Genomic DNA, 24,272 nt, shown 5'->3' with positions numbered 1-24,272 from the left:
TCAAGAGTCTCCTCCAACACCACAGTTCAAAAGCATCAATTCATTCGTGCTCAGTTTTCTTTCTTTTTTTTTTTTTTTAATTTTATTTTATTTTTAAACTTTACAAATTGTATTAGTTTTGCCAAATATCAAGATGAATCCGCCACAGGTATACATGTGTTCCCCATCCTGAACCCTCCTCCCTCTTCCCTCCCCATACCATCCCTCTGGGTCATCCCAGTGCACTAGCCCCAAGCATCCAGTATCGTGCATTGAACCTGGACTGGCAACTCGTTTCAGTTTTCTTTATAGTCCAACTCTCACATCCATATATAACTACTGGAAAAACAATAGCTTTGACTAGACAGACTTTGGTTGGCAAAGTAATGTCTCTGTGTTTTAATATGCTGTCTAGGTTGGTCATTTCTCCCAGCAGTCTTGGTTCCAGATTGTGCTTCTTCCAGCCCAGCGTTTCTCATGATGTTCTCTGCATATAGGTTAAATAAGCAGGGTGACAATATACAGCCTTGACCTACTCCTTTTCCTATTTGGAACCAGTCTATTGTTTCATCTTCAGTTCTAACTGTTGCTTCCTGACCTACATATAGGTTTCTTAAGAGGCAGGTCAGGTGGTCTGGTATTCCCATCTCTTTCAGAACTTTCCACAGTTTATTGTGATCCACACAGTCAAAGGCTTTGGCATAGTCAATAAAGCAGAAATAGATGTTTTTCTGGAACTCTCTTGCTTTTTTGATGATCCAGTGGATGTTGGCAGTTTGATCTCTGGTTCCTCTGCCTTTTCTAAAACCAGCTTGAACATCTGGAAGTTCACGGTTCACATATTGCTGAAGCCTGGCTTAGAGAATTTTGAGCATTACTTTACTAGCATGTGAGATGAGTGCAACTGTGTGGTAGTTTGAGCATTCTTTGACATTGCCTTTCTTTGGGATTGGAGTGAAAGCTGACCTTTCCTGGGAAATAGATGGGGAAACAGTGGAAACAGTGTCAGACTTTATTTTTTTGGACTCCAAAATCACTGCAGATGGTGATTGCAGCCATAGAATTGAAAGATGCTTACTCCTTGGAAGGAAAGTTATGACAAACCTAGATAGCATATTAAAAAGCAGAGACATTACTTTGCCAACAAAAGTCCATCTAGTCAAGGGTATGGTTTTCCAAGTGGTCATGTATGGATGTGAGAGTTGGACTGTGAAGAAAGCGGAGCACCGAAGAATTGATGCTTTTGAACTGTGGTGTTGGAGAAGACTCTTGAGAGTCCCTTGGACTGCAAGGAGATCCAACCAGTCCATCCTAAAGGAGATCAGTCCTGGGTGTTCATTGGAAGGACTGATGCTGAAGCTGAAACTCCAAAACTTTGGGCACCTCATGCAAAGAATTGACTCATTGGAAAAGATTCTGATGCTGGGAGGGATTGGGGGCAAGAGGAGAAGGGGAAAACAGAGGATGAGATGGCTGGATGGCATCACCGACTCGATAGAAATGAGTTTGGGTAAACTCTGGGTGTTGGTGATGGACAAGCAGCCTGTTGTGCTGCGATTCATGGGGTCACAAACAGTCGGACATGACTGAGTGACTGAACTGAACTGAACTGAACTAGATCATAGCTTGTCTTCCAAGGAGCAAGCATCTTTGAATTTCATGGCTGAAATCACCATCTGCAGTGATGTGGGAGCCAAGAAAATAAAGTCTGTCACTGTTTTCACTGTTTCCCCATCTATTTGTATGAAGTGATAGGACCAGATACCATGATCTTAGTATTCTGAATGTTGAGTTTAAACCAACTTTTTCACTCTCTACTTTCACTTTCATCAAGAGGCTCTTTAGTTCTTTGCTTTCTGCTATAAGGGTGGTGTCATCTGCATATCTGAGGTTATTGATATTTCTCCTGGCAATATTTATTCCACCTTGTCCTTAAACATTCTGTATTTGTTGTTGTTGTTGTTAAGTGTAATATACATATAGAAGTTAACTGATCAGATCTTGAGTTACTCTACAATTTCATGTGAATAAAAGTGCAGTAGAATAGCTTGAAGCATTTCTAATTGATTTTGCATATATTTTAAAAATTATTTATATCTGCAAGGTACTCTTCAAGATGCTATCAGGATCATGCTTATGAATGTGTCATCAGATCAAATCAGTCACTCAATCATGTCCAACTCTTTGCGACACCCTGAATCACAGCACTCCAGGCCTCCCTGTCCATCACCAACTCCCGGAGTTCACTGAGACTCACGTTCATCGAGTCAGTGATGGCATCCAGCCATCTCATCCTCTGTCGTCCCCTTCTCTTCCTGCCCCCAATCCCTCCCAGCATCAGAGTCTTTTCCAATGAGTCAACTCTTCACATAAGGTGGCCAAAGTACTGGAGTTTCAGCTTTAGCATAATTCCTTCCAAAGAAATCCCAGGGCTGATCTCCTTCAGAATGGACAGGTTGGATCTCCTTGCAGTCCAAGGGACTCTCAAGAGTCTTCTCCAACATCATAGTTCTTAGCTAAAACTGACTACTACCTAAACTGAGAGATAGATATAAACAGAAAAGGCCAATGTTGTACAGAGTCCTTGTATTAATTCTGACTTTGATTATAAGAAATGGTTTAATCAATTTATTCTTGAACTGTGTCTCATTGGCAGCAGAATGAAGGTTGTTTCAGGCTGAAAAGAGCATGATTAAGAGGAAAAACATCTGCAATAAGGTAAGAGGTGATTCTCCTGGAGAAACCTGGCTGTTAATCCATCCCTTCATTCTATAAAGTTGCATCGACCTTGTAAAGACTTCATTATATGCATATGCATATCAAGATTCAGACACTCCATCATATCAGTATGCTTAGAACTAACTATATTTAACGAAGTCAGCTTACTATAAAATCTTAGAAAAACATAATGAGAAAAACTAAATCAGAATTTCACCTTGCTTATGTATACTAGGAAGTGTAAAATTGAATTTGATATTTGTGTTGCTTAAACCAGTTCATTCACCAGCAGTAGGAATGCTACATCAAATGGAGTGAGTGGAATTTGAATGAGGATAGTAGACTTAGATTCAATGTTTAATGACACTTACTCCTTGGAAGAAAAGTTATGACCAACCTAGACAGCATATTAAAAAACAAACATTAGTTTGTCAACAAAGTTCCATCTAGTCAAGGCTATGGTTTTTCCAGTAGTTATGTATGGATGTGAGAGTTGGACTATAAAGAAAGCTGAGTGTTGAAGAATTGATGCTTTTGAACTGTTATGTTGGAGAAGACTTTTGAGATTCCTTTGGACTGCAAGGAGATCCAATCAGGTCATCCTAAAGGAGATCAGTCCTGGGTGTTCATTGGAAGGACTGGTGCTGAAGCTGAAACTCCAATACTGTGGCCACCTGATGCAAAGAGCTGACTCATTTGAAAAGACCCTGATGCTGGGAAAGATTGAGGGTGGGAGGAGAAGGGGATGACAGAAGATGAGATGGTCGGATGGCACCTCTGACTCATGGGCATAAGTTTAAGTAAACTCTGGGAGTTGGTGATGGACAGGGAGGCCTGGTGTGCTGCGGTTCATGGGGTTGCAAAGAGTCGGACATGACTGAGTGACTGAACTGAATGTTTAATGGGACTATACTAAAACCAGTGTGTTCCTGCCAAGTTATGAGCAGTATTTACTTCTGAGCACAGCTGTATTTGGTGAATAGTTCATATCTGAGCTCTGGTAGAGACTAAATGCCCAAATATAGAACACCAGGGAATCTGCATTCTGAGTAGACCATAAGCAAACTGGATATTATTTAATACACCATGCCACCAGGTTGGGCAGGCAAAGAAATCATTGTAAAGTTGGGATATTTAATATGATATTTAAGCATATATTCTGAAGAAAGATTCAAAAGAATATTGATGATATATTTCCTATAAACTCCCTGATTTGTTTCTATCTCTTCCTTAAATCTTTTCTTCCTAACTGTGCAATGATATTTCAAAGTCTAATTGACAGAACTTGAAGCCAAACAGGACAGACAATGATTCTTCATGACATTTCTGCATGTTTTGAATTAGCTTTTGTTCTGAAACATCCTTGGAAAATAGAGGTTTTCTCTCCCTCCAGGGCAGAGGGCACATTTGATTCCTGACCATGATAATAAAGGTAGTATCTTCCTCAAAGGCAAAGATCAGGAAGGTTTTTGGGAACTCGATGAAGCACTAGTATTTTCTAAGTTTGGAGTTCCTCAGCTATGACAAAAATTTACTGTGTGTGCAGCTTCCAACTGGCTTATCCCATGTCATCTCTGTTATTTGGAGGACAGGGCAACCAATGTGAATGTAAAAGCTCATCCCGTTTGCTGTGATGTAAATAATGGCATGAGTCATGTCTTCTGTTGTCATAAAAGTTAGCATGAAACACATCTTTCGTTTCCTTAAAAGTAGGGTAAAATATTGGATCCTTTGAATTTCTTGAAAGGTGGAGGGCCAAAATTAAGAGGAACACTAGTTTTCATCACTGATGACTAGAAATTTTTGTTGTTAATTTGTTTTGTTTATGTGTGGTAAGCAGACTTTCAGTGAAGCCATTAACTGAGCTAAAGAGCACAAAAATTGGAGGACAATCTAGGGAGATGAAAAGATCAATTTTGGGCTTCTTGTGTCCAGCTATAAATGTTAGACTGTTAGATAAATGACTAAGATACTCTAGATAGAAGAAGTGTGGAATATCTTAAATACTTAAGTAGAATCCACTTAAGAAGTATTTAAGTATCATCTAAATTAAAAAAGTATGTAAAGCTCATGAAGGTGGATTTAATCCTAAAAAAATTTTTAATTTCCTTCCTCCAGAATATGCTTGGCTATAATGTTTATCTGCAAAAAAGGTGGGAATTTTAATGGAAAATGTCACTGTTTAGTGTATTTCCATAATTATGCATGCATAGTTACTCAGTGCTGTTGGACTCTTTGTGATCCCAGGGACTGGAAAGTTTTCCCAGAAAGAATACTGGAGTAGGTTAGCATGTCCTCATCCAGGGGATTTCCCAAACAGTGATCAAACCTGCATCTCCTGCATTACAGGTGAACTCTTTACCACTGAACCATTCAGTTCAGTCGCTCAGTCATGTCTGACTCTTTGCAACCCCATGAACCACTGCACGCCAGGCCTTCCTGTCCATCACCAACTCCCAGAGTTCACCCAAACACATGTCCATTGAGTCAGTGGTGCCATCCAACCATCTCATCCTCTGTCATCCCCATCTCTTCCTGCCCTCAATCTTTCCCAACATCAGGGTCTTTTCAAATGAGTCAGCTCTTCACATCAGGTGGCCAAAGTATTGGAGTTTCAGCTTCAACATCAGTCCTTCCAATGATCAACCAGGACTGATCTCCTTTAGGATGGACTGATTGGATCTCCTTGCAGCCCAAGAGACTCTCAAGAGTCTTCTCCAATACCACAGTTCAAAAGCATCAATTCTTCAGCACTCAGCTTTCTTTATAGTCCCATTCTCACATCCATACATGACTACTGGAAAAACCATAGCCTTGACCAGATGGACCTTTGTTGATAAAGTAATGTCTCTGTTTTTAATATGCTGTCTAGGTTGGTCATAACTTTGCTTCCAAGGAGTCAGCGTCTTTTAATTTCATGGCTGCAGTCACCACTTTCAGGATTTTTAAGCCCCCCCCCCCCCAAAATAAAGTCAGCCACTGTTTCCACTCTTTCCCCATCTATTTGCATGAAGTGATGGGACCAGGTAACATAATCTTAGTTTTCTAAATGATGAGCTTAAAGCCAACTTTTTCACTCCCTTCTTGCACTTTCATCAAAAGGATCTTTAGTTCTTCTTCACTTTCTGCCATAGGGTGGTGTCATCTGCATAACTAAAGTTATTAATATTTCTCCTGGCAACCTTGATTCCAGCTTGTGCTTCCTCCAGCCCAACGTTTCTCATGATGTACTCTGCATATAAGTTAAATAAGCAGGGTGATAATATACAGCCTTCACATACTCCTTTTCTTATTTGGAACCAGTCTGTTTTTCCATGTCCAGTTCTAACTTATTGCTTCCTGACCTGCCTACAGGTTTCTCAAGAGGCAGATCAGGTGGTCTGGTATTCCCAGTCCTTTGAGAATTTTCCACAGTTTGTTGTGATCCACACAGTCAAAGGCTTTGGCATAGTCAGTAAAGCAGAAATTGATGTTTTTCTGGAACTCTCTTGCTTTTTCCATGATCCAGAGGATGTTTGCAATTTAATCTCTGGTTCCTCTGCCTTTTCTAAAACCAGCTTGAACATCTGGAATTTCACGGTTTACATATTGCTGAAGCCTGTCTTGGAAAATTTTGAGCATTACTTGCTAGCATGTGAGATGAGTGCAACTGTGCAGAAGTTTGAGCATTCTTTGACTTTGCCTTTCTTTGGGATTGGAATGAAAACTGACTTTTCCAGTCCTGTGGCCACTGCTGAGTTTTCCAAATTTGCTGGCATCTTGAGTGCAACACTTTCACAGCATCATCTTTTAGGATTTGAAGTAGCTCAACTGGAATTCCATCATCTCCACTAGCTTTGTTCTTTGTAATGCTTCCTAAGGCCTACTTGACTTCACATTTCAGGATGTCTGGCTCTAGGTAAGTGATCATATCATCGTGATTATTTGGGTCATGAAGATCTTTTTTGTAAAGTTCTCCTGTGTATTTTTGCCACCTCTTAATATCTTCTTCTTCTGTAAAGCCATTGGGGAAGCCTATTTCCACCATTATATTTAATTTCAATTAAATTAAAATATAGCTTTAGCTGATAACCAGTATGTTACCAATAGCCAAGACCTCCTATATCTATTTTCATATTATCTCTCAAATCTCTTTTTCTTTTGATGTACATTGCTTTGTTACAGAGTTAGTTTCCTTATTGGTTTTCATTTGTATAGTTAAGAGAGCCTGGAATAACCTCCTTGTCATTGATCTCTACTATTGTCTTATATCTGAACTCAATTCAATTCTTTTGCAAGATTAATGCTTTAAAATATAGCTCTATTATGTCATGGTTGTTTTCACAGCCTTTGAAGATTTCTCATGTTTACTCCACACAACTCAGCTTGTTCATCAAGGTTCTCAAAAATGTGGTCCTCTTCTGTGATTTCCTTCTGTATTTCTGGCATCATTTTACTGTGTGTTGTTAATTGCTGAGACACTTATTTCACATAAGAACTTTTTTTTATGAATTCTGATTTATGATGCCAATCTAGTTTTTATTTTTTAATTTTACTGATTTTTGGTTATTTATTCCCTCGTGTTATGGGCTTCTAGAAGTTTAATAATTTTTATTAAAATTCATGTATATAAAATGCCTATTTTGGTGTCTTGAATATATTCAGTTCAGTACAGTTCAGTCACTTAGTTGTGTTCAACTCTTTGTGACTCCATGTACTGCAGCAAACCAGGCATCCTTTTCCATCACCAACTCCCAGAGCTTACTGAAACTCATGTCTATCGAGTCAGTGATACCATCCAAACATCTTACCCTCTGTCTTCCCCTTCTCCTCCTGCCTTCAATCTTTCCCAGCATCAAGGTCTTTTCCGATGAGTCAGTTCTTCACATCAGGTGGCCAAAGCACTGGAGTCTCAGCTTCAGCATCAGTCCTTTCAATGAACATTCAGGACTGATTTCCTTTAGGATGGACTGGTTGGATATCCTTGCAGTCCAAGGGATTGTCACAAATCTTTTCTAACACCACAGTTCAAATCATCGATTCTTTAGTGTTCAGCTTTCTTTATGGTCCAACTCTCACATCCATACATGACTACTGGAAAACTTTAGCTTTGACTAGGTGGAACTTTGTTGGCAAAATAATGTCTCTGTGTTTTAATATGCTGTCTAGATTGGTCATAACTTTCCTTCCAAGGAGTAAGAGTCTTTTAATTTCATGGCTGCAGTCACTATCTGCAGTGGTTTTGGAGGCCCCCCTTCCCTGCAAAATAAAATCTCTCCTGTTGAGGTTTGACAGAAAACAGAAACATTCTGTAAAGCATTTATCCTTCAGTAAAAAATTAATTAATTAAAAAAAAAAGTCTTTCACTGTTTGCATTATTCCCCCATTTATTTGCCATGATCAGATTGGATGCCATGATCTTAGTTTTCTGAATGTTTAGTTTTAAGCTAATTTTTTCACTCTTCTCTTTCACTTTCATCAAGAATCTCTTCCTTTCTTCTTTGCTTTCTTCCGTAGGGGTGGTGTCATCTGCACGACTAAGGTTATTAATATTTCTCCCAGCAATGTTGATTCCAGCTTGTGCTCTTCCAGCCCAGGATTTCTCATGATATATTCTGCATCTAAGTTAAATAAGCAGGGTGGCAATATACAGCTTTGACATAATCCTTTCCTGATTTGTAACCAGTCTGATGATCCATGTCCAGTTCTAGTTGTTGCTTCTTGACCTCCATACAGGTTTTTCAGGAGGTATGTAAGGTAGTCTGGTATTCCCATCTCTTTAAGAATTTTTCACAGTTTGCTGTGATCCACACAGTCAAAGGCTTTGCCATAGTCAGTAAAGCAGATTGATGTTTTTCTGGAACTCTCTTGCTTTTTCAATGATCCAAGGGATGTTGGCAATTTGATCTCTGCTTCCTCTGCCTTTTCTAAATCCAGCTTGAACATCTGGAAGTTCATGGTTCACGTATTGCTGAAGCCTGACTTGGAGAATTTTGAGCATCATTTTGGTAGCATGTGATATAAGTACAATTGTTCGATAGTTTGAACATTCTTTGGCATTGCCCTTCTTTGGGACTGGAATGAAAACTGACCTTTTCCAGTCCTGTGGCCACTGCTGAGTTTTCCAAATTTTCTGGCATATTGAGTGCAGCACTTTCACAGCATCATCTTTTAGGATTTGAAATAGGTCAACTAGAATCCCATCTCCTCTACTAACTTTGTTCATAGTGATGCTTTCTAAGGCCCACTTGACTTCACATTCCAAGATATTTTGGTCTAGGTGAGTGGTCACACTTTCGTGGTTATCTGGTTCATGAAGGTCTTTTTTGTATAGTTCTTCTGTGTATTCTTGCTACCTCTTCTTAATGTCTTCTGCTTCTGTTAGGTCCATATCATTTCTTGTCTTTATTGTGCCTATCTGTTCATGAAATATTCCCTTTGTATCTCTAATTTTCTTCAAGAGATCTCTAGTTTTTCCCATTATGTTGTTTTCCTCTATTTCTTCACATTGATCACTGATAAAGGCTTTCTTATCTTTCCTTGCTGTTCTTTGGAAGTCTGCATTCACATGGGTATATCTTTCCTTTTCTCCTTTTCCTTTAGCTTCTCTTCTTTGCTCAGCTATTTGTAAGGCCTCCTCAGACAACCATTTTGCCTTTTTGCAGTATTTTCTTGAACATATTAGCAAAATTTATATGAATGATGAATAAGCCTAATTATCCAGTAATGGCTGTCTGTAAACATTAAGAGATACCAAATTGGTCTGATTCATTCGTCAAATGAATATACCAGCTTTGATGTTCAGAAGTCATGGCCTAGTTAATATATAGGTCTCTGCATTTATATACATATTTGTTTATACCTTTTGTTTAGAAGTCCCTGAATTTCTATATACCCTAACCCTAAAAGGCCAACATAAATAACTGTCTTAGAGTCCATATTTTATTATCCAAGCTACCATATGGAAGTAATGGAGAGATGGTTCAAGTTTTATTTTGAATTTAATCAAGCAGAAAAGATAGATGAAGATAAAATATCAACTTGTGTATTGGTTAGATGGAAATAAGTCATGATAAAAAAAATTAGGAAATCATGCATGAATGATTTCCAAGAATACTGCTGCATATTGTTTCTGAGGATCTGTTACTGTATCTTTCAATAATGTTTAATCTTTATAAAAATTATGCAAAGTAATGGTTACTCTTTTCATTTTACTTATATTGAAACTGTGACTCAGTGTTTAAGTAATTCATCCAAGATTATATAGATAATGTGTTAAATCAGGCTTTGAACTGATGTCTGTCAGTCTGTTTATTTTGCTTTTAAGCTTGAATGCAGATTGTGTATGTTAATCAGAGTTATGTTGATGTTTCTGAAGAGAGAGATGCCATGGCAGGAGATAAATTTGAAGGCTTTACAATTTTTTTTTAGGTGGTTCATTTCAAGCCAGGTGTGTTAGTCAGGATTCTCTAGAGAAATAGAACCAGTAGGATATACTGATATCCATTCAAGTTCACACATAAAGTTAACCATTATACCAGGACATATAAATGCTGTAGGAACTACCTGAAGTCATTTGCCTTGAAAAAGTATAAATTTTAATTGGATGAATAAGATGAAAAACAGATAATAAATGTATAATAAAAATATACAGTAGATAAAGGGTAAGGTGATTTCTACTTGAAGTCATATTCAATAAGGTGTAAATAATGTTAGATTAAATAAGATTGATTCAAGTATTCCAAATCCTAAAACATGATGTTGTGAAATTGCTGTACTCAACATGCCAGAAAATTTGGAAAACTCAGCAGTGGCCACAGAACTGGAAAAGGTCAGTTTTCATTCCACTCCCAAGGAAAGGTAATGCCAAAAATTTTCAAACTACTGCACAATTGCACTTATCTCACACGCTAGCAAAGTGATGCTCAAAATTCTTCAACTGAGCCTTAACAATACGTGAACTGAGAACTTCCAGATGTTCAAGCTGAATTTAAAGAGGCAGAGGAACCAGAGATAAAATTGCCAACATCCCTTGGATCATCAAAAAAGCAAGAGTTCCAGAAAAAACATATACTTCTGCTTTATTGACTAGGTGTTACAAGAGGGCATCAGAGGGCAGACACACTGAAACCATAATCACAGAAAACTAGTCAATCTAATCATACTAGGACCACAGCCTTGTCTAACTCAATGAAACTAAGCCACGCCCATGGGGCAACCCAAGATGGGTGGGTCACGGTGGAGAGATCTGACAGAATGTGGTCCACTGGAGAAGGGAATGGCAAACCACTTCAGTATTCTTGCCTTGAGAACCCCATGAACAGTATGAAAAGGCAAAATGATAGGACACTGAAAGAGGAACTCCCCAGGTCAGTAGGTGCCCAATATGCTACTGGAGATCAGTGGAGAAATAACTCCAGAAAGAATGAAGGGATGGAGCCAAAGCATAAAGAATACCCAGCTGTGGATGTGACTGGTGATAGAAGCAAGGTCCGATGCTGTAAACATCAATATTGCATAGGAACCTGGAATGTCAGGTCCATGAATCAAGGCAAATTGGAAGTGGTCAAACAACAGATGGCAAGAGTGAATGTCAACATTCTAGGAATCAGCAAACTAGAATGGACTGGAATGGGTGAATTTAACTCAGATGATCATTATATCTACTACTGTGGGCAGGAATCCCTCAGAAGAAATGGAGTAGCCATCATGGTCAAAAAGAGTCCGAAATGCAGTACTTGGATACAATCTCAAAAATGACAGAATTGATCTCTGTTCATTTCCTAGGCAAAACATTCAATATCACAGTAATCCAAGTCTATGCCTCAACCAGTAATGCTGAAGAAGCTGAAGTTGAACGGTTCTACGAGACCTTTTAGAACTAACACCCAAAACAGATGTCCTTTTCATTATAGGGGACTGGAATGCAAAAGTAGAAAGTCAAGAAACACCTGGAGTAACAGGCAAATTTGGCCTTGGAATATGGAATGAAGCAGGACAAAGGCTAATAGAGTTTTGCCAAGAAAATGCACTGGTCATAACAAACACCCTCTTCCAACAACACAAGAGAAGACTCTATACATGGACATCACCAGATGGTCAACAGCAAATTCAGACTGATTATATTCTTTGCAGCCAAAGATGGAGAAGTTCTATACAGTCAGCAAAAACAAGACCAGGAGCTGACTGTGGCTCAGTTCATGAACTCCTTATTGCCAAATTCAGACTAAAATTGAAGTAAGTAGGGAAAACCATTAGACCATTCAGGTATGACCTAAATCAAAACCCTTATGATTATACAGTGGAAGTGAGAAATAGATTTAAGGGCCTAGATCTGATAGATAGAGTGCCTGATAACTATGGAATGAAGTTCGTGACATTGTACAGGAGACAGGGATTAAGACCATCCCCATGGAAAAGAAATGCAAAAAAGCAAAATGGCTGTCTGGGGAGGCCTTACAAATAGCTGTGAAAAGAAGAGAAGCGAAAAGCAAAGGAGAAAAGGAAAGATATAAGCATCTGAATGCAGAGTTCCAAAGAATAGCAAGGAGAGATAAGAAAGCCTTCTTCAGCAATCATTGCAAAGAAATAGAGGAAAACAACAGAATGGGAAAGACTAGAGATCTCTTTAAGAAAATTAGAGATACCAAGGGAACATTTCATGCAAAGATGGGCTCTATAAAGGACAGAAATGGTATGGACCTAACAGAAGCAGAAGATATTAAGAAGAGATGAAAAGAATACACAGAAGAAGTGTACAAAAAAGATCTTCACAACCCAGATAATCACGATGGTGTGATCACTGACCTACAGTCAGACATCCTGGAATGTGAAGTCAAGTAGGTCTTAGAATGCATCACTAGGAACAAACCTAGTGGAGGTGATGGAATTCCAGTTGAGCTATTTCAATTCCTGAAAGAAGATGCTGTGAAAGTGCTGCACTCAATATGCCAGCAAATCTGGAAAACTCAGCAGTGGCCACAGGACTGGAAAAGGTCAGTTTTCATTCCCATCCCAAAGAAAGGCAATGCCAAAGAATGCTCAAACTACTGCACAATTGCACTCATCTCACACGCTAGTAAAGTAATGATCACAATTCTCCAAGCCAGGTGTCAGCAATATGTGAACCGTGAACTTCCTGATATTCAAGCTGGTTTTAGAAAAGGCAGAGGAACCAGAGATCAAATTGCCAACATCCACTGGATCATGGAAAAAACAAGAGAGTTCCAGAAAAACACCTATTTCTGCTTTATTGGCTATGCCAAAGCCTTTGACTGTGTGGATCACAATAAACTGTGGAAAATTCTGAAAGAGATGGGAATACCAGACCACCTGACCTGCCTCTTGAGAAATCTGTATGCAGGTCAGGAAGCAACAGTTAGAACTGGACATGGAACAACAGACTGGTTCCAAATAGGAAAAGGAGTACATCAAGGCTGTATATTGTCACCCTGCTTATTTAACTTATATGCAGAATACATCATGAGAAACGTCAGACTGGAAGAAACACAGCTGAAATCAAGATTGCCAGGAGAAATATCAGTAACCTCAGATATGCAGATAATACCACCCTTATGGCAGAAAGTGAAGAGGAACTCAAAAGCCTCTTGATGAAAGTGAAAGAGGAGAGTGAAAAAGTTGGCTTAGAGCTCAACATTCAGAAAACAAAGATCATGGCATCCAGTCCCTTCACTTCATGGGAAATAGATGGGGAAACAGTGGAAACAGTGTAAGACTTTATTTTTTGGGGCTCCAAAATCACTGCAGATGGTGACTGCAGCCATGAAATTAAAAGATGCTTACTCCTTGAAAGATAAGTTTTGACCAACCAAGATAGCATATTCAAAAGCAGAGACATTACTTTGCCAACAATGGTCCGTCTAGTCAAGGCTATGGTTTTTCCTATGGTCATGTATGGATGTGAGAGTTGGACTGTGAAGAAGGCTGAGTGCTGAAGAATTGATGCTTTTGAACTGTGGTGTTGGAGAAGACTCTTGAGAATCCCTTGGACTGCAAGGAGATCCAACCAGTCCATTCTGAAGGAGATCAGCCCTGGGATTTCTTTGAAAGGAATGATGCCTAAGCTGAAACTCCAGTACTTTGGCTACCTCATGCGAAGAGTTGACTCATTGGAAAATACTCTGATGCTGGGAGGGATTGGGGGCAAGAGGAGAAGGGGACGACAGAGGATGAGATGGCTGAATTGCTTCACTGACTCGATGGATGTGAGTCTGGGTGAACTCCGGGAGTTGGTGATGGACAGGGATGCCTGGTGTGCTGCGATTCATGGGGTCGCAAAGAGTCAGACACGACTGAGCGACTGAACTGAACTGAAAGCCTTTGACTGTGTGGATCATAGTAAACTGTGAAAAATTCTTAAAAGAGATGGGAATACCAGACCACATCACGTGCCCTGAGATATCTGTATGGAGGTCAAGAAGCAACAGCTAGAACTGGACATGGAGCAACATACTGATTACACATCAGGAAAGGATTATGTCAAGGCTGTATATAGTCCCCCTGCTTATTTAACTTATATGCAGAATATATCATATAAAGTCCTGGGCTGGAAGAAGCACATGCTGGAATCATGATTGTCCCATAGAAATATTAATAACCTCAGATATGCAGATCACACCACCCTTATGGCAGAAAGTGAAGAGGAACTAAGGAATATCTTAATGAAATTAAAAGAGGAGTATGAAAAAGCTGTCTTAAAACTCAGCTTTCTGAAAACTAAGATCATGGCATCCTGTCCCAACATTTCATAACAAATAGAGGTGGAAACAATGGAAATAGTGAGAGACTCTATTGTTTTAAGCTCCAAAATCACAGCAGATAGTGAGTGAAACCATGAAATTAAAAAACACTTGCTCCTTGGAAGAAAAGCTATGACCAATGTAGACAGCATATAAAAACCCAGAAACATTACATTGCCATCAAAGTTCTATCTAGTCAAACTATGGTTTTTCCAGTAGTCATGTATGGATGTGAGAGTTGGACCATAAAGAAAAGCTGAGCACTGAAAAATTGTTGCTTTTGACGAGATGTTGGAAAAGACTCTTGAGAGTCTGTTGAACAGCAAGGAGATCAAACAAGTCAATCCTAAAGGAACTCAGTCCTGAATATTCATTGGAAGGATTGATACTGAAGCTGAAACTCCAATACTTTGGCCACCTGATGCAAAGAACTGACTCATTGGAAAAGACCCTGATGCTGGGAAAGATTGAAGGAGGGAGGAGAAGGGGATGACAGAGGATGAGATGGTTAAATGGCATCACCAACTCGATGGATATGAGTTTGAGCAAGCTCCAGGAGTTGGTGATGGACAGGGAAGCCTGGCGTGCTGCAGTCCATGAGGGTCGCAGAGAGTCAGATATGACTGAGCAACTAAACTGAACTGAAAATACTTCAAAAATTTACCTTTTAAAGTTATTTACCTTGATAATTTAAGTCAATGCTCTGAAATGTTGGCTTTATAAAATTTTATCTCTCTCATCTCTTTCACAAGAATAATTTCCAAATATTAACTGTCTATTTCTTTTTTGATACCATCTCTGTTGTTCATACTCAGTAGTCCAAGTTTAATTACTCATTTGGCTTCTGGATTTAGAACATTTGTTGATATGAACCTTTAATGATTTTCAACTGAATTTCAATCATTCCAATAAAATAATTTAATATAAAGTGAAAGTCACTCAGTTCTGTCTGACTCTTTGTGATCCAATGGACTATACAATCCATGGAATTCTCCAGGCCAGAATACTCGAGTAGGTTACTGTTACCTTCCATGGGATCTTCCTGACCCAGGGATTGAACCAGGGTCTCCTGCATTGCAGGCAGATTCTTTACCACCTGAGCTATCAGGGAAGCCCCCAAAATTATTTAAACAGAGAGCTAAATCTATTATATAAATTAGTTTCATTATTAAAATAATTGCAAACAATGATTTTTGTCCCTGCAGTACCATGGTTCAAAGCATAGTGACAGTACTTTTGCCTGCATAAGACTTTTAAAACCCTCTTGTAGACTAAAAATTTATTTCTGTTGACCATGAAGAATACATTTTACAAAGGGTTTGGATAATTCCTATTCATCACGTCTGATGAGCAAAGAAAAGTTCTTAGTATATTGGATGTATTACTTGGCTTGTCTAATACAAGGGATTGCATCTATAAATATTACTGAGATATTTGGCTTATTCATGTCCAAGAGCACTTTTAATTAGTACAGTGTCTTTTCTGAAGGTGTTTTGTAATCATTAAATCTCATATAAGCTCATTCCTGGTGGATGTATTCTTGTCTTTCAGACTCTTTCTCTTGTTGGTCAGCATGCAGTCTTGACCTTCAAAGTGGGTAGTAAGGACAACCGATTTTGAAATTTCAATTCTTTTAACATCAGATTATCACTTTTTAAAAACATTTCATTTCTATATCACTTATAATGAAATCTACTATGTACCAGTTGTTTCAAAATAGGCATTTAAAATATTGTTTTATGTATCAGTTTCATTTGTTTTTATACTTGTGTCTGTTTACTTTTAGTACTCTGTTAATCTGGTGACATCCTATGACCTCACTTTTCTTTACTAAAAAAATCTTGAATCCACTCTTTAGCATTCATACATCCTTTAAAAGCAATACTGAAGTTTTCCTTTAAGATAACTCTAAATTGTGTTAAAAATAGTAGGAGGTAGAATGGTAGGCACTTCATGTCCCTAAAATGGGAGAGGGGCCAAACTGAGATTATGAAAACATTTCTGTATTAAAATTGAAGTGATTTGCTTATGAAACATAGTTATTAAGCACCCATGAGGAAAAGTATATTGTATTTGATGTAAAATAGAAAAATGAGAAAAGGTAGAGTTTCTGTAGAATAAAGAAAGCATGTGCATACATGCCCATAAGACTGGATCCGAACATTTCTGAAAATTAGATACACTTGACGGTCTATAAGAGTTCAAGGGGAGAAGAAGGGTCTTTTGCTGATTTATTTAGGAAGGACTTTTGCAGTTACACTGGATAGACACTCATATTGTGACCGCAACTATTCCAATCCAAGAGAAAATGAAAACTTATGTTCCCAAAAGCCATATACGCTACTATTAAGAACTGCTATAATTAAATCAAAGAAGTGAAACCACAGGAGACTAAGCCAGATATATCTGTGAGTGTTTTGAGGGTTGAATTAGAGGCATGAATTAGGAGTGGCCTGCCATGGGGACAGGGGCACTGGCATCAGCAGTCCTGAGAGGCACATTTTGGCATAAGTCCCCCTGGAAGTCGCTGTTAGCCCTACTGTAGAGCCTGTAGACTCCAGGACTGGGTCCCTTCACATCAAACAACTAACAGGGAGATAGCACAGTGCCACCCATCTGCAGACAATTGGATTAAAGATTACCAGAGCAAGACCCAGCTTTCCCCATAGCCAGTCTCTTCCATCAGGAAGCTTGCACAAGCCTTTTATCCTCATCTCAGAAGGCAGATAGAAGAAACAAGAACTATAATCCCACAGTCACCAGAATGAAAACCAAAATTATTTTCATAGAAATGTAATCAAAAGGATCACATGGATCACAGCCTTGTTTAACTCAATAAAGCTAACAGCCATGCTGTGCAAGAGCACCCTATATGGACAGACCATGGTACAGAGTTCTGACAAAATATGGTCCACCAGAGAAGGGAATGGCAAATGACTCCATTATTCTTGTCTCAAGAACTCCATGAACAGTATGAAAATGCAAAAATATATGGTATCAGAAAAGGAGTCCCCTAGGTCAGTAGGTGTCCAATATGCTACTGGAGAAGAGTGTACAAATAGCTCCAGAAAAATGAAGAGGCTAGGCCAAAGTGGAAATGATGCTTAGTTACGAATGTGTCTGGTGGTGACAGTAAAGTATGATCCTGTAAAGTGCAATATTGCATAGAAACCTGGAATGTTAGGTCCATTGAATCAATGTAAATTGGATGAGGTTAAGCAGGAGATGGCAAAGTGGACACCGACATTTTAGGAATCAGTGAACTACAATGGACAAGAATGGGTGAACTTTGTTCAGATGACCATTATATCTACTACTATAGACAGGAATCCTGTGGAAGAAATGGAGTAGCCTTCATAGTCAATAAAAGAGCCTGAAATGCAGTACTTGAATGCAGTCTCAAAAATGAAACTATTATCTCAGTTTGTTCTCAAGGTAAACTATTCAGCATCACAGTATGCCCCAACTACTGATGCTGAAGAAACTGAAGTTGAATGATTCTATGAAGACCTACAAGGTGTTCTAGAACTAATAACAAAAAAAAAAAAAAAAAAAGATGTTCTTTTCAGCATAGCGGAATGGAATGCAAAATTAGGAAGTTAAAAGATACCTGGAAATATAGATAAGTTTGGTCTTGGAGTACATAGTGAAGCAAGACAATGGCTGACAGTTTTGTCAAGGGACTACTGTGGTCATGGCAAACAAACCCTTCCAACAACACAAGAAGCAACTCTACACATGGCTGTCTCCAAGTGATCAATACTGAAATCAGATGGACTAATATTCTTTGCAGGCAAAGTTAGAGAGGCTCTATACAGTCAGCAAAAGCAAGACCTGGAGCTGACTGTGGGTCATATCATGAGCTCCTTATTGCAAAATTCAGACTTAAACTGAAGAAAGTAGGGAAAAGTGAAAGTGAAGTTGCTCAGTTGTGTCCGACTCTTTGTGACCCCATGGACTGTAGCCTACCAGGCTTCTCCATCCATGGGATTTTCCAGGGAAGAGTACTGGAGTGGGTTGCCATTTCCTTATCCAGGGGATCTTCCCAACCCAGGGATCTAATCCATGTCTCCCACATTGTAGGCAGACACTTTTACCATCTGAGCCACCAGGGAAGATAAAAGCCAAGTAGGGAAAATCACTAGGCAATTTATCTATGACCTAAATCAAATCCCTTATGATTATACAGTAGAGGTCATGAAAAGATTCAAGGGATTAGATCTGGTAGACAGAATACCTGGAGAACTATGGAAAGAAGTTCATAATATTATACAGGAGGCAGTGACCAAAACCATCCCCAAGAAAAAGAAATGCAAAAAAGGCAAAATGGTTGCCTGAGGAGGCCTTACAAATAGCTGAGAAACAGGAGAAAAGAAAGGCAAAAGCGAAAGAGAAAGATACACTCAACTTCATGCAGAGTTTCAGAGAACAGCAGGGAGAGATAAGAAAGCCTTCTTAAGTGAGCAATGCAAAGAAATAGAGGAAAACAATAAATGGAAAAGACTAGAGATCTCTTCAAGAAAATTAGAGATATCAAGAGAACATTTCATACAATGATGGGCACAATAAAAGACAGAAACATTAAGGACCTAACATAAGTATAAGATATTAAGTAGAGGTAGCAAGAATACACAGATGATCTGTGCAAACAAGCCTTAATGACCTGGATAAACATAATGCTGTGTTCAGTTATCTAGAGCCAGACATCTTGGAGTAGGAAGTCAAGTAGGAAGTCAAGGGCCTCAGGAAGCATTGCTATGAACAAAGCTAGTGAAGGTGATGGAATTCCAGCTGAACTATTTAAAATACTAAAAGTGGTTGCTGTTACAGGGCCGAACTCAATATGCCAGCAAATTTGGAAAACTCAACAGTGGTCAAGAACTGGAAAAGACCAGTTTTCATTCCAGTCCTAAAGAAGGGCAATTCCAAAAAATGTTCAAACTACAGTACAGTTGCACTCATTTCACATTCTAGAAAGAAAATGTTCAAAATCCTTCAAGCTAGATTTCCACAGGATGTGAACTGAGAACTTCCAAATATACAATCTGAGTTTAGAAAAGGCAGAGTAAACAAGAGATTAAATTGCCAACGTCTGCTGGATCATAAAAAAGTAAGGGATTTTCAGAAAGACATCTACTTCTGCTTCATTGACTACACTAAAGCCTTTGACTGTGTGGATCATAAAAAGCTTTGAAAAAATCTTAAAGAGATTGAAATACCAGACCACCTTACTTGTCTCATGAGAAACCTGTATGCAGGTCAAGAAGCAACAGTTAGAACTGGACATGGAACAATGGACTGGTTGAAAATCAGGAAAGGAGTATGCCAAGGCTGTATGTTGTTACCCTGCTTATTTAAATTCTATGCAGAATACATCATGCAAAAATCTGAGCTGGGTGAATCATAAGCTGGAATCAAGATGCTGCGATAAATATCAACAAACTCAGACATGCAGATGATATCACTCTAGTGGCAGAAAGTGAAGAAGAATTAAACAACCTCTTGATGAGGAAGAAAGAGGAGTATGAAGAAGCTGGCTTAAATCCCAGCATCCAAAAAAACTAAGATCGTGGCATCTGATCCCATCACTTCATGGCAAATAGATGGGAAAAAAGTGGAAACAGTGATAGATTTTATTTTCTTTGGCTTTAAATCCACTGTGGATTTTGACTGCAGCCATGAAATTAAAAGACATTTGCTCATTGGAAGAAAAGCTGTGAGAAACCTAGACAGGATATTAAAAAGCGGAGACATCACTTTGCCAAAAAAACGCCTGTATAGTCAAAGCTGTGGGTTTTCATGTACTCATCTATGGATGTCAGGTTGGACCATAAAGAAGCCTCAGTGCCAAAGAATTGATGCTTTTGAATTGTAGTGTTGGATAAGACTCTTGAGAGTCTCTTGGAGAGCAAGGAGATAAAATCATTCAATTCAAAAAGAAATTGGCCCTCAATATTCATTGAAAGGACTAATGCAGAGGCTGAAGTTCCAATACTTTGGCCACCTGGTACAAGAGCCACCTCACTGAAATAGACTCTGTTGCTGGGAAAGATTGAGGGCAGAAAGTGAAGGGGGTGACAGAGCATGAGATGATTGGATAGCATCACCAACTCAATGTGCATGAGTTTGAGCAAACTCTGGGAGACAGTGAAGGACAGAGAAGCCTTACATACTGCAATCCATGTGTGCCAACAGTAGGACAGGACGCATAGACTAACAACAATCTGAAATCAGTGCTGAAATTTTCATTAAGAGAGAATCAGAGTATCAAAAAATTTATGCTTTTGAACTGTGATGTTGGAGAAGACTCTTGAGAGTCTCTTGGACTGCAAGGCCATCCAACCAGTCCATCCTAAAGGAAATCGGTCGTGATTTCAGTCCTGGAAGGACTGATGCTGAAGCTGAAACTCCAGTACTCTGGCTACCTGATGCAAAGAACTGACTCACTGGAGAAAACCCTAATGCTGGGAAAGATTGAAGGCAGGAGGAGAAGGGAATGACAGAGGATGAGATGGCTGGATGGCATCGCCAATGCGATGGTCATGAATTTGAGTAAGCTCCAGGAGTTGGTGATAGACAGGGAAGCCTAGTGTGTGGCAGTCCATGGGGTCTCAAAGAGTTGGACATGACTGAACAACTGAACTGAACTGACTGAACTGAGAGTGTCAAATCCTAACTGCACTTCAATTATTTAAGAAGGATAAGCTCGAGAGATCTGCTGTACAATATTGTGCCTTATCTGGCAATACTGTGTTGTGCACTTAAAAATTTGTTAGGGGTGTAAATCTGAAGAATTCTTACCAAAATAATGAGTAAAATAAAGTAAATTAAATAGAATAAAATAAACCCTTTATTCACAATAAATGAAATACAGAGTGAATTAATGGAATCAGTTCAATTCTGTTCAGTTCAGTCACTCAGTCGTGTCCGACTCTTTGTGACCCCAATTGACCACAGTACGGCAGGCCTCCCTGTCCATCACCAGCTCCCGGAGTTTAACCAAACTCATGTCCATCGAGTCAGTGATGCCATCCAACCATCTCATCCTCTGTCGTCCCCTTCTCTTCCTGCCCTCAATCTTTCCCAGCATCAGGGTCTTTTCAAATGAGTCAGCTCTTTGCATTAGGTGGCCAAAGTATTGGAGTTCCAGCTTCAACATCAGTCCTTCTAATGAACACTCGGGACTAATCTCCTTTAGGATGAACTGGTTGGATCTCCTTGCAGTCCAAGGGACTCTCAAAACTCTTCTCCAACACAACAGTTCAAAACCATCAATTCTTCAGCACTCTGCTTTCTTTATAGTCCAACTCTCACATCCATACATGACTACTGGAAAAACCATAGCCTTGACTAGATGGACCTTTGTTGGCAAAGTAATGTCTCTGCTTGTACAATTAAAGGGGAAAACTGCTTGTAACATGAACACATAGATGAATGTGAAAATAATTATGTTGAGTGATTGAATTTAGAAACAATATATTATATAATACTTAATTACTTTATATAAAATTAAAAAGTGTTAATATGTTAAGTCTTAATATGTTAAGAAAAAGTTTAATGGCTGTTTCCTAGGCAAGCGATAAACAGGTTAGAATGTACTGTGGATAAACAGTGGTTCTTTATTTCAAGTTTACTTGTGGCTACTACAGTGAACACAGCTGTGAAAAATCATTGAATTGTCTACTTTAAATAGATATGGTACATTGTACATACATTATTCTACAATAAAATTGACAAATGCTTAAAAAAGATTTTGAATGTAAAAAACAGTGAGTTTTTATTTATTCTTATTCAAAAATCATTACTATAGCTTCCCAAGACAGAAACAAAAAAGTAGCTAATAACACTGTATTTTTAATATTTCAGGTTATTTGGTAGACAGTTTATATCGAAAAGGGATAATTTAAGTATTATCTAATATAGTTTTTATTATATGTTATCTGTTTGTAACTTTCCACTGTGTCACTTATTTTATCATAATTCAGTTCAGTTCAGACACTCAGTCGTGTCCGACTCTTTGTGACCCCATGAATCGCAGCACGCCAGGCCTCCCTGTCCATCACCAACTGCTGGAGTTCACCCAGACTCATGTCCATCGAGTCAGAGATGCCATCCAGCCATCTCATCCTCTGTTGTCCCCTTCTCCTCTTGCCCCCAATCCCTCCCAGCATCAGAGTCTTTTCCAATGAGTCAACACTTCGCATGAGGTGGCCAAAGTACTGGAGTTTCAGCTTTAGTATCATTCCTTCCAGAGAAATTCCAGGGCTGATCTCCTTCAGAATGGACTGGTTGGATCTCCTTGCAGTCCAAGGGACTCTCAAGAGTCTTCTCCAATACCACAGTTCAAAAGCATCAATTCTTTGGTGCTCACTTTCTTCACAGTCCAACTCTCACATCCATACATGACCACAGGAAAAACCATAGCCTTGACTAGACGAACCATTGTTGGCAAAGTAATGTCTCTGCTTTTGAATATGCTATCTAGATTGGTCATAACTTTCCTTCCAAGGTGTAAGCGGCTTTTAATTTCATGGCTGCAGTCACCATCTGCAGTGATTTTGGAGCCCCCCAAAATAAAGTCTAACACTGTTTCCACTGTTTCCCCATCTATTTCCCATGAAGTGATGGGACCAGATGCCATGATCTTCGTTTTCTGAATGTTGAGCTTTAAGCCAAGATTTTCACTCTCCACTTTCACTTTCATCAAGAGGCTTTTTAGTTCCTCTTCACTTTCTGCCATAAGGGTGGTGTCATCTGCATATCTGAGGTTATTGATATTTCTCCCGGCAATCTTGATTCCAGTTTGTATTTCTGCCAGTCCAGCGTTTCTCATGATGTACTCTGCATATAAGTTAAATAAGCAGGGTGACAATATATAGCCTTGACGTACTCCTTTTCCTATTTGGAACCAGTCTGTTGTTCCATTTCCAGTTCTAACTGTTGCTTCCTGACCTGCATACAGATTTCTCAAGAGGCAGATCAGGTGGTCTGGTATTCCCATCTCTTTCAGAATTTTCCACAGTTTATTGTGATCCACACAGTCAAAGGCTTTGACGTAGTCAATAAAGCAGAAATAGACGTTTTTCTGGAACTCTCTTGCTTTTTCCATGATCCAGCCGATGTTGGCAAGTTGATATCTGGTTCCTCTGCCTTTTCTAAATAAAGCTTGAACATCAGGAAGTTCATGGTTCACATATTGCTGAAGCCTGGCTTGGAGAATTGTGAGCATTACTTTACTAGCGTGTGAGATGAGTGCAATTGTGCGGTAGTTTGAGCATTCTTTGTCATTGCCTTTCTTTGGGATTGGAATGAAAACTGACCTTTTCCAGTCCTGTGGCCACTGCTGAGTTTTCCAGATTTGCTGGCATATTGCATTCATGCAGCACTTTCACAGCATCATCTTTCAGGATTTGAAATAGCTCAACTGGAATTCCATCACCTCCTCTGGCTTTGTTCATATTGATGCTTTCTAAGGCCCACTTGACTTCACATTTCAGGATGTCTGGCTCTAGGTCAGTGATCACACCATTGTGATTATCTGGGTTGTGAAGATCTTTTTTGTACACTTCTTCTGTGTATTCTTGCCACCTCTTCTTAATATCTTCTGCTTCTGTTAGGTCCATACCATTTCTGTGCTTTATCGAGCCCATCTTTGCATGAAATGTTCCCTTGGTATCTCTAATTTTCTTGAAAAGATCTCTACTCTTTCGCATTCTGTTGTTTCCCTCTATTTCTTTGTATTGATCGCTGAAGAAGGCTTTCTTATCTCTCCTTGCTATTCTTTGGAACTCTGCATTCAGATGCTTATATCTGTCCTTTTCTCCTTTGCTTTTCGCT

The 24,272-nt window shown here is 39.0% G+C and overlaps 1 long non-coding RNA gene across 6 annotated transcripts in view; it reads left to right on the top strand.

The window, feature by feature from the left end:
- Positions 1-24,272, top strand: part of LOC147373935 (uncharacterized) — a 197,376-nt gene that overhangs the window by 91,943 nt on the left and 81,161 nt on the right. For 3 of the 6 annotated variants that reach the window (XR_015162245.1, XR_015162243.1, XR_015162246.1), the window contains exon 5: positions 2,636-2,697. The exons of the other annotated variants lie outside the window; for them this stretch is intronic. This is a non-coding gene — a long non-coding RNA (uncharacterized LOC147373935). The remainder of the gene's footprint in view (positions 1-2,635; positions 2,698-24,272) is intronic. 6 annotated transcript variants of the gene reach the window in all.

This window comes from Bos grunniens, chromosome 4 (assembly GCF_055505025.1).
Source record: "Bos grunniens cultivar Pamir isolate PY7600 chromosome 4, Bosgru_T2T1.0, whole genome shotgun sequence".
Taxonomy (NCBI): Eukaryota; Metazoa; Chordata; class Mammalia; order Artiodactyla; family Bovidae; genus Bos; species Bos grunniens.
The sequence above is the reverse complement of the archived record's forward strand: the minus strand, read 5'-3'. Positions and strand labels throughout refer to the sequence as shown.